This window comes from Temnothorax longispinosus, chromosome 10 (genome assembly GCF_030848805.1).
Source record: "Temnothorax longispinosus isolate EJ_2023e chromosome 10, Tlon_JGU_v1, whole genome shotgun sequence".
NCBI classification, from domain to species: domain Eukaryota; kingdom Metazoa; phylum Arthropoda; class Insecta; order Hymenoptera; family Formicidae; genus Temnothorax; species Temnothorax longispinosus.
Window position 1 is genome coordinate 13,081,004 of NC_092367.1, and position 16,703 is coordinate 13,097,706.

At 36.1% G+C, this 16,703-nt stretch overlaps 1 pseudogene; it reads left to right on the plus strand.

The window, feature by feature from the left end:
• Positions 1–16,703, plus strand: part of LOC139820991 (cytochrome P450 4C1-like) — an 84,696-nt pseudogene that overhangs the window by 48,305 nt on the left and 19,688 nt on the right.

Genomic DNA, 16,703 nt, shown 5'->3' on the forward strand with positions numbered 1-16,703 from the left:
GCAGCGTCCTCCACGTTATCGCGACGGAGCCCCCTCGGTCCCCCGGCCAACATGGGTAGTTTTTCGGGACACTAAAGGGCTCCGCCGCGATCCCCAATCCACACCCGCGCTCCGCCATTGTTTGGCAGAACAGGTCCTGCGCTGCGCGGACAGAATTTTTATCAAAAGTATATGAAATAAGGGTAGAATTTTCAGGGAAGTGCCATAAAGTGTATAGTTTTTCGTTACCGATCTTTTGGAAACCGTTTTTTTTTATTTTTTCAATTTTTCGGCAAATAATTGATCAAATTTCAAAGAAATATATATGAAACAAGGGTAGAATTTTCCGTGGGGAACTATAAAGTGTATAATTTTTTGTTACCGATTTTTTTTGGAACCGGTATCTAAAATTTTTTCAATTTTTCGGGAAATATAATTAATCGAATCTTAAAAAATTGTATCTAAAACAGAGGTAGAATTTCCCGGGGAGTGTAAAATGTATAATTTTTCGTTACCGATTTTTTTGGAAATCGGTTACAAAATTTTTCCGATTTTTCGGAAAATAATTGGATGAATCTTAAAAAATTGTATATGACGGAATTGAACTTTAGTCGATAAAAAGTGATATTTTTCAATTTATAGAATTTTTGTAGATTGGTATGTATGTTTAATTGCCACAATGTGTATTACTTTTTGATAACAATTTATTTTTTTTAAATCGGTTCAAAAATTTAATTAATTTTTCGAGGATATAAAGGATTCTTTGCAATTGCCTGATAAGCAATTGCTTGATAAAGGAATTTTTTTTATTAAGGATATTGAAACACAAATGAAGTCGTTTGAAGAAAAACGACTCCCGGGCGAAACCCGGGTAACCAGCTAATATATATATATATATATATATATATATATATATATATGAAATGATTCGGAATGACTCTCCTAACAACATATTTAAAAATAAACCAAATCGGAGAGGAGGGCCTTTTTATGCATAAATACCAAAGAAAATTAAACGTTTGCGTGGAAAATTGAACAATACTTAAAAAAATAGATTAAAAAATAGGTAGGGTACATATTTTTTGGGCTCCCCCGATTGATTATCACTGTCAGAGTCACAACAAAGGTTTTTACCAAGAAAGCCGCAAGAAAATATCAAAATTTGGAAAAGGCTCTATTGTAAATAATTACCGTTTTTGAAAATATATTTAATAAAAATTAATGTTAATTTAAAAAAATTAAGTATTTTATGCAAAATTAGAAAAAAAACTTAAAATAACACAAGCAGTAAGAAGTGTCGTTTTCGGTTGAAGCGGATCTTAATATTTTACAATATCAATTATTATTAAATACATTTTTTAGTTTTTTAAACTGCGTGCCAATATGGACTTTGTCGGACTTAAAACGCATTTGTGTAAACTGAAACTAGAAATAATATCTCATATTAATTTGATTGTCAAGTAAAATAATATATCAGAAAAATATTTATAACAGTTATACAAACTTAAGGATAGATCCGAGTATATGTTCATAGATGATTATCTTTAACCTTATAAATATACTTCTACATAATTCCTCATAATAATATACAAGCATATAAGATCATATATGGCTAATATAAGGTTATATTTAAAAAGGTTTTATGGAATATGAAATCATATATTTTCAAATATAGTCATATAACATTGTTCACGATTATATTTTTATTTTTGATATGACCATATATAATTATATATCTACTAATATGAACAAATAAGAGGTATTTTTTTCCGGGTATATAATCATATATGCTCATATATGACCATTGTACGGATCCGTGTTCCGTACTCTGCCGGCACGGTTCTGGTACGGGGTGGTGCCGCGCCCGTCCGAATTGGCGGGCTTGAGAGCGCAAAAGCGGCGACCTGTTTTGCGCTCTCAAGCCCGCCAATTCGGACGGGCGCGGCACCACCCCGTACCAGAACCATGAGCGCGAGTGACAATTATCACCGCGGGGCGGTTGACCTTTCTCGTATTTCTTTTACAAACACGAGACTATATAAGGACAAGCCTGTCCGCAAGAAATAACTCTCGCATTGAATAACTCCCCCGAGCATTACACATACCGGGTGTTGAGACTACGATTAAGATTTGCAAACTTGTGAGTTTCCACTTCAATCTGGAGCGAGCGGAATCAGCTCTCCGTTTTTTGGAACGCATCAGAGCTAAGACTAATCTCCGCCAACTCTTGAGAGTCCGCCCCTCCCACCCACCGAACAGGATTTATTCGGTTTGTGGTGGTGGAAACCAAGGGCCACTCCACTCGAGGCACCAGCCGAGGACGACGACGTTCCCGAGCAAGGAGGCGAGCCAGAAGGCCCTCCCTTCCTAGACGATCATCAGCGGCAAAGGAGCCTGCACCTACACAAGGGCCACTGTGGCACTTGACTCTCGTGAGCCTCTTGGAGTCACACCCGGGACTCACCCAACCACCAAGGCTGAGCCTTGCTCCGCGGCGGTTGACCCACGAGCACTCAGGCCTCTGCCTAGTGGTTCCTGGAGAACAATCAGTACGCAGACCGAGGCCAGGAAAAAGAAGAGCCACCAGCAGAAAACCAAGGAGCCTGGAGACTCTGCCCTCCCCTGTGATCCCAGAGTTACCCCTCGATCGGGCCTCTACAACTCCGGGCAAAAAAGCCGACCAGAACAATAACCAGGAGGTCTTCTATGACAAAGACCTCCCTGGTTGCCCGCTGACAGCTAGACAAGCAGCAAAAAATAAAGCTCTTGTTCTAGATTTTTTGAAAGCCCGGCGCCCTTGTGCGCCGGCATAATAAGATAAATCAAAATCAATTTATGTATCTAAAAATGCAATAAAGCTCACTCATCTTTCTCAAAATCGAGACTCAAGATTTTACTCTTCTCAAACTTTCTTCACCAACTTCCGTGCTCCCGACAACCATATATAATTATATACCCTCATATATGGCCATATAATATTGTTTAAGATTATATTTTCCATTTATTATATGATCATATAATCATGTATCTACTAATATAAACTAATATAAACTAATATGAACAAATAAGAGGTTTTTTCCGGGATATATTTTTTATAGCTACAGATGTTTCTGAAATATATTTGACAATATTATCATGATACTTTTACAAATGCGTTTACAGAAACTGCCATGGGCACTTCACTACGAGACCTTGGTGCGTCCCAGCAGCGGTATCGAGAAGCGGTTCATCAGATGGGCGAACATTTTATTTATAGGTATAATAATTTATAGATATAATAAGTAATTGTATATTCATATTCCGTCTTAAGATATATGACTTCGTATTGTAGGGGAGACCGAGGCTAGTAAGTCAAATTTTCAGTTTTTAATTTTTAATAAAATACGTAAAAGAAATATCGTTATCGCGTTTACAGTAAGACGTATATTTGGCTGTCAAATTCAATTCTTAAAGTTAACTTAATTTGATAATAATTATCTAATATATTTAAGTATATTATTCCTTTTGAGTATATTATTCCTTAGAGGAAGTTCGGGTATTCTGAACCACCCTAAGCCTTTTTTAATATAACTTGAAAACTATTAAAGATAGCTGAACTTTGTTTACGCTGAGTTGTAATGCCAAATGTTTATTACAACGTATTCCTAGCCAATTTCGTTTATTTATAGTGAGTTTAATGTTATAGCAAAATTTTCGAAGGTAGATTTTTATCGGGTAAAGTGAACCATGTTGGGCAAGGTATAGGTATCACTTTATCAATCTTGCAAATAAGTAATTTTTATTCTATTTTGCGGTATATTAATAACGAAACAGTTTATAATAATTATTATATTAGGGGAACGGGAGGTAGCCCCGGACAGTGGATAGCCCCGGACATTATTAAAATTTAAGTATACCGCGTATCTATGGCCATTGTTTAAACATTCTGCATATGTCGAGATACGTAGAAGGGCATATTAGAATGTTTAAACAATGGCCATAGATACGCGGTATACTTGAATTTCAATAATGCCCGGGGCTACCCCTTGTTCCCTTATTATATATTTATTATATTATAATATATTACAAACTCTATTTTTAATTTTATAATATATTACAAAAACTCTATTTTTAATTTTTGTGCTTTTTGTAACAATGTCATACAAGTGCATGTTACACGTTTAAAACTTTTGCTCATATATACTATTCATTAATATCTATTCATCGTAAAAATATTACACTTAAAAGACAGAAACAATACAATACTTAAAATACTAAAAAGTGGCAGATTATAAACTATCTCGCCTCCCGAGTCGAAATTTTAGACAATTTTTTAACATCTGTAGATGCTAGAGGATCAATGTAGGTTTAATTTACATCCCAGGAAAAAAAATCTCTTATAATGTCATATGATTGTATAAGAAGCGATCTTATATACTCATATATGAATTTTGACCTGATAAGAACTTATATGGTCATATATGATTATATAAGATTATATAAGGACATATAAAAAATATCTCTTATAATGTCTTATATGCTCATATATGATTATATAAGATTATAATATAAGAATCACACATGATAATATACTAGTATATAAGACCATATATGACTATATAAAGTAAAGCGGGGAGCACACACTTCTGCATAACGGTTGATTGGTCCATACACATATGTGCATAAGAAAATAGACCAATCAATTTTCTTATGCTTACGTATTATGCGCTGTGCAGAAGTGTGTGCTCCCCGTTTTATACTTAAAGAGGTTTAGCCATAGAATATTGTTCAAGATTATATTTATATTTCTTATATGACCATATACTATATAATTATATATCTATTAATATGAACAAATAAAAGGTATTTTTCCCGGGTATATAATCATATATGCTCATATATGGCCATATAATATTGTTTAAAATTATATTTTCCATTTCTTATATGATCATATATAATCATATATCTACTAATATAAACTAATATGAACTAATACGAACAAATAAGAGGTTTTTTTCCCGGGCGTATTTTCTTTTTATATAGTAAATGTAATATTACTAATTGTAAATATATATAAAAAACTTAAATAATCGTTTTATAAAGTTACATTATAATCTTCTTAAAAAGTAACATGTCTATTATTAAATAATTATGGTTTAGATTAATGAGGCCATGGTTGCACGTCAATTGGATATTCTGGTTGACGCCAACAGGTAGAGAGCAAAGAAAAATTCTGAAGATATTACATGGATTTACTGAACAAGTACGTAAAAATGCTACTTAATATTATATTTAGACATTATATCTACTTTGGAAAATTACAAAAAATGTTCGATGCGTTTATCGTATAGAAACGTAAGATAATATTCTAAGTTAATTCATCAATGATGACAACACATTGCTAATAAATTATATAAATCATTGAAGAAGCATTAATATATTTGCACAGATTATTGCTGAAAGAAAACTTTATCATAATCGCACTAATAATCAATACTTGAAAAGCTTTGGTAATGACACGTCGGCAAAGAGAGATGACGCAGAACCGATAGAAAGTACGTAATGTAATCAGTAAACTGTTCCTTATATTTAGTCGATGTTAAAATATTATAATTTATATTTTACAACTTACTAATATTATATAAATATAAGTAGAAAGGGCTGTAAGGGTCACAACGCGGATCACGGTGCGTTCAGATATAAATGTGATTTATTCCTCGAATTACAAAATTCCAAACGTTTCGGCTCCTGTCCGAGCCATCCTCAGTGGTATATATATTCTCCCTTAACATGGTGAGTTTACTGTTTCAATTTGACAGAAACTTAGTGAGACTAAAAGGTCGATCCAAATCAGTTAGTCTGGAGAAAAAATACATCGCAGTCAAACCAAATAATAAGAAAATAAGTCAAAAAGAATGATCTGTGCAGAGCGATCTGTAAGACGAGATCCCATCGACGCGACGCACAACGAAAGACTGAATTAGTTCTTACAGCCCTTTCTACTTATATTTTTATTTCGAGGGTCTTTATATCACACTTATTTAATATTATATAGCTTAAAATCTAAATGTAGTTTAAATTCTCAACGTAGTCAATGTTATGCAATGAAAACATCACATAATAATTAGGCTATTAAATTATTGATTCCCATGTGCTGTCATATTTAGCACGGAAAAAACGGCTTGCAATATTGGATCTTCTAATAGCGGCATCTCGCGAAGGTCTTATGACTGATTTAGATGTCAGGGAGGAGATCGACACTTTTATGTTTGAGGTATCTATTTTTGTAATTTTTCTTTAACTTTCTTATTGATTATTTGGTTTATTGATATACAGAGTAGCTCACATAACTTTTTACAGCTCAATATCTCGAAAACTATTTTATTCATTTTAAGGGTCGACAGGAGTAACACTACCGACCTCTGTCGGGTTGCTTAGCTGCGAGTCCGTATTTTATTTATTATAAATTTTTTAAGAGCCAAAATGGAAAATCCGGCTCTGTACCAGCTTGCGGCTGATCTTACTGATTAAAACGAGCATAAGTGAAATGAGATTCGTTAATTAATTTGGCTAAAATTTGGGAAAAGCCGTTCCTAAGCAGCTTTGCAGCTCTAAGCAAGCCTGCAAAGCTGCTTAGGAACGGCTTTTCCCAAACTTTAGCCAAATTAATTAACGAATCTCATTTCACTTATGCTCGTTTTAATCAGTAAGATCAGCCGCAAGCTGGTACAGAGCCGGATTTTTTATTTTGGCTCTTAAAAAATTTATAATAAATAATATACGGACTCGCAGCTAAGCAACCCGACAGAGGTCGGTAGTGTTACTCCTGTCGACCCTTAAAGATTTAGATCTTTTGGTAATTATTCAGTTTACACCCCTCACCTCCGATTTTGATGAACTTAGGCTTAATCGACGCGTTTTTGCTCAAAACGACCGAATCTGGCAGAAAAAAGTGTCGCTCTGCCACGCGAAGCGAGATATTAACAGCTAAAGTTGACGACTCTCAGGTTATGATTCCTGTCATACCGACGAGATGTAGCGACTGGTAGCGACATAAACATGCCCCGCGAGGGCATATGCGCATGCTCAGTGGCCGCACCCGCATGCTCCGTAGCCACACGCAGTTGAATGCACGAATTTTGAAATTAGCGAACTTAAACAAATGAAGCACAACAATGTTATTTTCAGACACGCGACACGCAATCGCACGCTTGACGCCACGCAACATACATAAACAAAAAAAAACGTCAATTTTTTTTAGATTTTTAAAACCAGTATTTTCAAAGTTATTAAAGATCGAAAATTGCATCAAATCGCTGAAAATTGGCCAAACACTCTCATTAAAATATCAATATCTCCGCGGTTTTATGCTATTCACAGACTTTGGCATGGGCTCATTTTGAAGCTTTCGAACGTCGCTTCAATTTCGTGTAATTGAATTTTAACAAGAAAAATTTTGGTTAATTGTTATAAACAATTAAATTTTCAAAGGTGATTTTGAAACATTATCAACATCGACGTGGAATTTTTCACCAACGAGCAATATCGAGCTGAAACTATCAAATTGCAAGCTCGTTTTGATCAGGCCAGGCCCATGCGTGAGACACTCACGTTGCATTCTTTTTTACCAAGATCAAAAAGTGAACTGATTGTAAAACAATTCTCGGCAGGAACGCAAGAGCAAGTTGCTGTAGTTCGTAAATAAAATACTTATTTGGTTTTCTCAAATACTTGTCGAGGTGTTGTTGAATTACCCTGTTCAATCCCGAACACAATTCCTTTCCTGCACGCAAGTTTTATGAGCGCGCCAGGACAGCAGCGTGGTTACTTGTTTTTTTTCGCATAGTGTCCATTTGTTTTCCATTCTAAAACTTACCAGTTTTGTAGAGAATTAACTAACGAACAAACTCGTATTTTTTTCAACATTCTACTGTAGTGGTAAGTTATGAAAAATCACCTTTGAAAATTTAATTGTTTATAACAATTAACCAAAATTTTTCTTGTTAAAATTCAATTACAGGAAATCGAAGCGACGTTTGAGAGCTTCAAAATAAGCCCATGCCGAAGTCTGTAAGTAGCATAAAACCGGAGATATTGATATTTTAATGAGTGTTTGTCCAATTTTCAGCGATTTGGTGCAATTTTTTATCTTTAATATCTTTGAAAATACCGTTTTTAAAAATCTAAAAAAAAATACAGCGCTTTTATTTGGAAGTATAGAACGTATTAAAAAATTATTATCTAGTATTTCAAACATCATCTTTCGAAGGTGTCCCTTTTGACGTGTTTTCGCTCATATTGGCAATTTTTTTTAAATTTTATTATATTCTTCAGTCTTTTCTACCCCTATTTCATATATATATATAATATATATATGTATAAATATTATATATATATATATATATATATTTGTTAGGAATACGTACATATATAGAAACCTAATAAAGCTGGGTCTAATCAACCAAATCTTAAAGTATTATATATGAAATAAGGGTAGAAAAGACTGAAGAATATAATGGAATTAGAAAACTTATACACTTTTAATGATGCTCTATATAAGAATACATGTATAACTTATACTCTATTTAGACATAAATCGGTATCCCCGGATCGACGACAAATTCATGTCCATACAAGATCTTCCCAGTGTTAAGTATAAATTTCTTGCAGAAATCGGTAACCCCTTCCCCGATTCTCGCCAAAGTAAATGCCAACCTTCCTTCAATGATATTCTATATAAGATTACATGTACAACTTTACATTTTTTTTAAACATAAATCGGTAACCCCTTCAAACATTGACGCCAAATTCAATACCGGTACTTTCCTAAAAAAATTTAGCTCAATATCACAAAATGTATGGAAATTAGAACAAACACGGAAATTTATTAAAACAGAAATCGGGGTAACCCCTTCACCAATCATCACCAAATTCAATACCTTCCTTTAATGACACTCTATCCATAAAAAAATAAATTTCAACTTGATATCACAAAATTTATGGAAATTAGAGTAATCACGGAGATTTGTTAAAATAGAAATTGGTAACCACTTTTGGATACTTTAGAGACTTTAGAGAGAAAATGGGACTCTATAAGCTATCGAATGACACCTTATTTATTACTCTACGATTATTTTAATTATTCTTTATTTCTCTCCTCTTCTGGGGCTGAAAAGGCGCTTTTTTTTTCTCTCGTAAAAACGGTCCCAAAAACCTTTACATCTTGCTTCATTTCTCCCTCCTGGTCATTGAGTGACCTCACATCATGTTTCCCTTCCCTTTGTTTTTCATCCGGCACTCCTCTGGCCATCTCCTTCAGCTTCCCTTAATTCAGCACTCCTAGAACTCCCTCCTTCCTGTCGCGGCTCTTCCCTTCTTTCCGGCTCTCTCTCTCCTCGTGTTCGACGCCTTCCTTCTTTTTTACTTTACCTTTACTCTGAAAATAAAAGTATTAATCCTACATCTTATTTCCTTCTCCTCCTCCCCTTCTTCTCTCTTAACGCTTCCCTCTCTATCTCCCTTCCTCTCTCCTTTCTATCTTACATTCCTCTTACTCTCTTTTCTTCCTATCGTCTTCTTTCTCGTCCGAATTCATTACAGATTCTCCTCCATCCTTTTCGCAATCTCATCTTCCGGGGTCCCTCATCTCCATCGATTTGTTCTCATCCATTTTTACCCTTAATCTGCTCCCTTCCTTTTTTCTTGCATCTAGTACCTTCCACTTATCCTCTTTATTCTCCATCTTTACTATTATCGTCACGGAGGTAGGGGCTATTCGGAAGTTGAGCCGTATACCTATATATATTCTCTCTTTGTAATTGGCGCAGTATTAAAAAATTTCACATATTTTTTTTAAATAGATACCACTTGTTATTTAAGTCTTTTTTAAGTAGATATCACTTGGATTGAATAAATTAACAATTTTATAATATAATAATTTTGTTAAAAAGAATTAAAGCTACTACCACCTAAGTTAGAATAGATTTTATTTATTTTTTAATTCAAAATTAATGATACTACTACTTAGTTTTTTTTCGAGGTAACAACCACGCGTGTACTTGGCGCCTTTTTTTTACCTTTTTTGAAAAAATTTATAGTTACATGAAGCATTTATTAGAGTCCCCCTAATCAAAGTCTAACCAACTTGCGAGAGAGAAAGAAATAAGTATAGACCTCTGTGAAGTTGTCCGGCCAATTTTACAGAGGTGTATATTTCTTTCTCTCTCGCAGAATTTTCCCAGAACTGCAAGTTGACCAGACTCTGATTAAAGAGACTTTAGCATTTGCAAAATCAAAATTACAACACTCCCTTTCGATTTATTCAATTTATTAAATGTTTAAATTGTCCACCATGGACATTTATTTAGCCGAATTAACAAATTATTCCTAAAATTTGATAACATTCGTGAATCATTGAAGCGCAAGCGTAGCGTATCCTTGTGCTTCTCCTCACCCCACGTTTGCACTTCAGTGACTCCCGAAATGTTATCAAATGTAAGGAATAAATTTTTAATTCGGCTAAATAAATGTTTGCAAGTCCATGATGGACAATTTAAACATTTAATAAATTGAATAAATCAGAAAGGAGTGTTGTAATTTTGATTTCGTAAATGCTTCATGTATCATATTTTTTTAATAAAAACATCTGATAAAGAAATGTTTCGGACAAAACTAAGCTGTTTTCTTTTATAGAATTCAAAAATATAATTTTTTATAGGGGTTTTCATTAAAAATTTTAAAATTGATCTCTGTTTCACCCATGCAAAAAGGGTTAAAAGACCAACCTCCATTTCAGATTGAAGGCCCTTCAGATCCATACAATTCAAGATCTAAACCTTTAAAATCGATGAAATAGTTTTCGAGATATCGAGCTGTAAAGAGTTATGTGGAATACCCTGTACATAATGTTATATTGACACATATGATTACAGGGTCATGACACTACAGCAATGAGTCTGTGCTTCATCTTTGCACTATTAGCTGAGCATAAGGACATTCAGGTATCTGTCAAGTATGAGTTGCCATTCCTGAACAAAAAATCAATTAATTCCACAAGTTATTTATTAAACATACAAAGTGTGACTAAAATAAGGAGACAAACTTTGGAGGCGAGTTTTCCAAAACATGAAAAAAGTAGTAATTATGCAGAAATCTTCAGAAGGGCACTTAGAAGGGTGATTGAGATACAGCTCAAACAAATATTTATTAATGGAAAATGAAAGTAATATCTATTATTATTTAATATTATTTATTTTCAATTTTTAATTACAACAAATGTTCAAATTGTCTCCCATTCAATTCAATACACGAATAGACACGTCGGTTCATGGACTGCCACACTCTTTCAAAGATCTCGGAGCGGTTGCAAGTTGCGAATGGTTTCAATAATAATCTGTGAACATTGCAATGAACATGAAATATTCAGAATATTAATAGAATATTTTTTACATATTAGTAGAATATTTTTAAAATAATCTATAAACATTTTAGGGAAAATATTGAAAACATTCTAATTATTCTAGGAATATTTTGGAACATTATATAAATATTCTGGAAAGCATTAATAAAAACTTTTTAGAAATCCGAGACTCTTGCGAGCTAACGAAGGGGAAGCGTAACGAGACCGCGAGAGAGTCCCAGGTAGGAAACGCCGATACTCGAGAAACGGCCCAAGACTGGCACGAGTGTCGGCTTGCCGACGTTTAATGCCCAAGCCTGGCCCAACTATTACCCGAATTTGGGTAGCCGAGGCTTGGCAAGCAAGTGCCGCCCAATATTGGGCCAAAGCTTAATAACCAATCCTTATTCTTTATCATTATTATTAAATTTACAATTTTCTTTTTAAAAAAATGATTAAAAATATATAATTTTATAAAAAAATTTCATAATGAGCCGGCACTGGTTTCTGACATTCACCCGATATTGAGAAATATTATATTATATATCAAATTTAAATTTTATTACTCTTTTTAAACTGAATTTGTTTCTTAAGATGATTTTTGAAAAATTATATATTTGCGCTGGTTATGACATATGTAGACTATATATAACGCTTACATCAAATTAAGAAGTAGTCTACCATGTAAGGCAGTTGGCTCACGATCCAGAGGTCCCGAGTTCGAATCCCACCAAGGTAAGTGTGTTTTTAAAATACGAGAAAATATTTATAATCATAGACTGCATCTTAAGAAACAAATTTAGTTAAAAAATAGTAATAAAATATCGAAATAAATAATTTTTTTTATGTCGGGTGAATATTAAATGTATACAGACATAGTATACACAGTATACAGTTTTAATGTTCCTAAAATAATCTATAAATGTTCTATAAATATCCTTTGCATATATAAAAAAATTATGGATTATGCGGAAAAATTTATAAAACATTTGTAGATTATTCGAGAATATTTACAGAAATTTCTAAGGACATTCAAAGCGGGACATTACACGTTCTTTGCACATTTATAGATCATTAATAGAAAATTCATGAATATTCTAAAGAATATTTATAGAACATTCATGGAATATTTCATGCTGTATGGGATATAAATATGTATACTTATATATAATTTTATATAATTTTATATAAGAATCTAGATATAATTATATTAAATTATATAAAAGAATATATATTTATATATAATTATACATAATTTTATATGTTTATATATGTTATATATAATTTTTTTCTCCGGGTATCCATTTGTCGGGGTAATTATCAATTTAACAATACATTACATAGTATTTGTACAAAAAAATAGTCACAGATCAAATAAAGGTAAGTTAGACAAGGACCGACAAGCAATCGCTCCGATTGTAAATATTGAATTGCATTTATAAACGTTTTGAGCTGTATCTCAGTAACAGTGGGTTTGCAGATATATGTTGACATAAACTTTTTTCATGTTTTGGTGTGGGAAGCACGACCCCAAAGTTTGTCCCCTTATTTTAATTACACCCTGTACATCAATATCTAAGTTCTTAAATGTGTTTTTAAATATATACATATAATATATATATCTGTGTGTGTGTGTATATATTGGTATATACTGGCATATGGAAAAATTGTCAAAACGTGTGACCAAATGCCGACCCAAGTAGTAGTATACTAATGCTCCGCAAGGTTGCGCTTTTATCTCACGGGACTCACACGTACACGGTACACTCACACGTACACACACGTACACGTCCCCAGTCTGCAATCTCTCCTCCCGTGCTTGCCTCTTCCTCAAGCCTCGGGTATCTTGTGTAGGAATTTGGTACCGCAGGAGGTCGATTATGCCTCCGGGTGTCGGCCTACTACCGACGTCTTGACGAGAGGTATCGAGGAATAATTACACACTCGATTACTGCTGATAATATAATACTTTATTGCAGACCACGCAACAGCCACGAGAGTCAGTACAAATCTAACGGTCGTCGGAACTCAGTTCTGCCAACCTCGTAACTCTCAACTTCTCTTGCGCAGGAGAGGGGGCTGACCAATCAGAAGGGAGACAGATATGCTGCTCCCTACACACTCCCCCCCGAGTGTTAACGAAATAAATAATAAGTAATATTGCACTAAGCGAATGAGCTTAAGTTTTTGGCCAGGTGCTATTGTACGAGGTTAACAATACCTTAACAAAAAATATATTATACGCTTAAACGTAATTTGAGCCGACTTATATCTAATAACATTATATAGAATTCTGGCTTACAATTAAATCACTTTGGTTTAGTGGACGGCGCAAATGTAACAGTCTTACGAGAGTAGGTTTTAAGCGCTGGGTTCGGATTTACATTCCGGTTGAGTATGTTCTCGGAGGTTGATGGGGGGTCGGCGGGGTCATCAGGGACAAAATATGCCGGCTTTAATAAATCGACGGACACGCTTTTTGTGTTTCCGTTGATATCAATATTGAATACGCGCTCCGAGATGCGTTGCACTACCTTGTGCGGACCGGTGTACGGACGCTCTAACGCCCTTTTAGCCATATTGCGTAAAAACACATGAGTACAATTATATAAATCTTTAAAATAAAAGGCGCGTTTTTTATGTTTGTGCGCGACGGGAACCGGCCGGACTTGGCGCATATATTCGCGAAACTCTTCAAGGAAATAATTAGGGTTGGGTGTAAAATCATCGGGAAGGAAGAATTCCCCGGGAAGTCGTAAAGTCGTCCCGAACATAAATTCGGCGGGAGACGCATTTGTGTCAGCACGGACGTGCGACCGAAGTCCTAATAGAACGGTAGATAAGGTACGCGTCCAGCACGCATCGGCATGGCACATGATTGCGGCTTTAAGCACCCGATGCCAACGTTCAATCATGCCGTTCGACGCCGGGTGGTAGGCGGTTGTACGAATTCGTTCGCAACCGATTAATGAAAGTAACGCCTCGAATAGGCGGGATTCGAATTGGGCTCCCTGATCCGTAGTTAGTAATCGAGGGGTTCCGTAACGGGAAATCCACGTGTCGTAAAATGCTCTAGCAACGGTTTGTGCAGAGATATCTTTAAGAGGACTTGCCTCGGCCCAACGCGAAAATCTGTCGATCATAGTGAGACAATAAGAGTAACCCTCGGAAGGAGGTAATGGGCCGATAATGTCAATATGCACTTGATCAAATCGCCCGTCGGGAGCAACAAAGTGCTCAGGAGTTAGTTTTACATGACGAGAGATTTTCGCTTGCTGACATTCGATACAATTTTTACACCATTTAGCGATATCGCGGTGCATGTCAGGCCAGACATAACGCTGTCGGATAGTGCGATCGGTAATTTTGCCACTCGGATGGGCTGGGTTATGGAACATTTGAAATACTTTAACGCGGAGACTATCGGGGACATAAGGCCGAATAGCTTCGCCCGAGATTTCGCAATATACAGTTGTGTGATCTGGGCCCCACTGAATTTTCTTCAACTTTAAGGGATGGTCGGGGGCGTTAGCAATCAACTTGAGTTGCTCGTCGCTCTTTTGTAGCTCGGCGAGCTCATTAAGATTAAATTCAACCGGCAAACGCAGGGAATCGATCCGCGAAAGCGAATCCGCAACAACATTTTGTAAACCAGCGACATGTTCAATATGCGTTGTGAACTGCGCGATATATGACAATTGGCGTAGTTGTCGCGGGGACGCCTTGTCAGACCGTTGCATGAACGCGTACATGAGCGGTTTATGGTCGGTCAAAATTTTAAATTCACGTCCTTCTACAAAATGACAAAAATAATTAACGGCTTCAAAAATTGCCGTGAGCTCTCGGTCGTAAGCGCTATACCGAGTTTGCGCGGGGGAGAATTTATGCGAAAAAAATGCTAGGGGCTCCCAAGTATCCCGTTTTTTCTGTTCAAGAACTGCCCCCATGGCGAAATCAGAGGCATCCGTGACTATGCGGAGTTCCGCGCCAATATGGGGATGCACCAGCATTGCAGCGTTAGCAAGGCCGTTTTTGGTCTTTTCAAACGCTTCGATTAATTCGTCAGACCATACGATTACACGCTTATCGTTTTTACGCGAGTCGACTAGTAATGCATTTAGTGGTGCTTGAGCTTCTGCCGCGCGAGGAATGTTGCGACGGTAAAAATTTATCATGCCGAGGAAACGGCGTAGGTCGGCGATGGTTTTGGGTTTAGGAAATTTGGTAATCGCCTCAACTTTTTCTGGGATGGGGCTGATTCCTTTACCATTTATTATATACCCGAGAAACTTTAGTTCATGTGCGCCGAACACGCATTTTTCAACATTAAGGCGGAGGTGAAACTCTTTAAGCCTTTGGAATACAATGCGTAAATGTTTAGCATGCTCCTCTGGAGAAGAGGAAGCAATTAGAATATCATCCATATAAATGAAAACAAAATCTAGATCGCCTAAGGCGCGATTTATATAACGTTGGAAGGATTGACCGGCATTACGAAGGCCAAAGGTCATAAATAAGTATTCGAATAACCCGAAAGGGGTTATGATAGCTGTTTTCTCAATGTCCTCGGGGGCCATTGGAATTTGATTATAGGCTTTATATAAGTCGAGGGATGAAAAGATTGTTTTACCGTGTAGATTAACGGAGCAGTCATGCAGGTGGGGGGTGGGGTATCTGTCAGGTCGCGTGATTGCATTTACACCGCGGTAATCGCCGCACACCCGCCAGGTGCCGTCTTTTTTACGGACTAAATGAATGGGACTGGCCCATGGACTGCTAGAGGGGCGGCAAATGCCTGCTTCGACTAAAGCTCTAATCTCGGCCTTTGCGGCTTTAAGTTTATCAGGAGGAAGGCGCCTAGCGCGCGAAGCGACTGGAGGGCCGGTGGTGATAATATGATGAAACACGTCACAATTGGACGGCGGGGCGAGGGGAAGGGCTCCTGTTATTTGTGGAAATTCCTTGAGTATTTGAGAAAACTCAGAGGAAGGTTTAATCGTATTAATCGAATGTATCGGGGCCGGTTTTTTAATCGCGAGGGTATATAATTTAGTGGTGGAGTCTATAAGACGTCGTCGTTTTAAGTCTGGTATTAACCCGTAATGCGATAGTAAGTCAGCGCCAATGATGGGGTACGGAACTGCGGCAATGCAAAAATTCCATCGAATTGGCCGTCTTAAACCGATGTCAAGCTCGCGAAGAGATTCCCCGAACGTGTCGATACGCGTATCATTTGCTGCAAAGAGCTTAAATTCAGAGGGCTTTCCCTTGATCCTATCGTTAGCGGGTACAAGAGAGATATCCGCGCCTGTATCGATAAGGAACATTTGACCACTGGCACGATCAC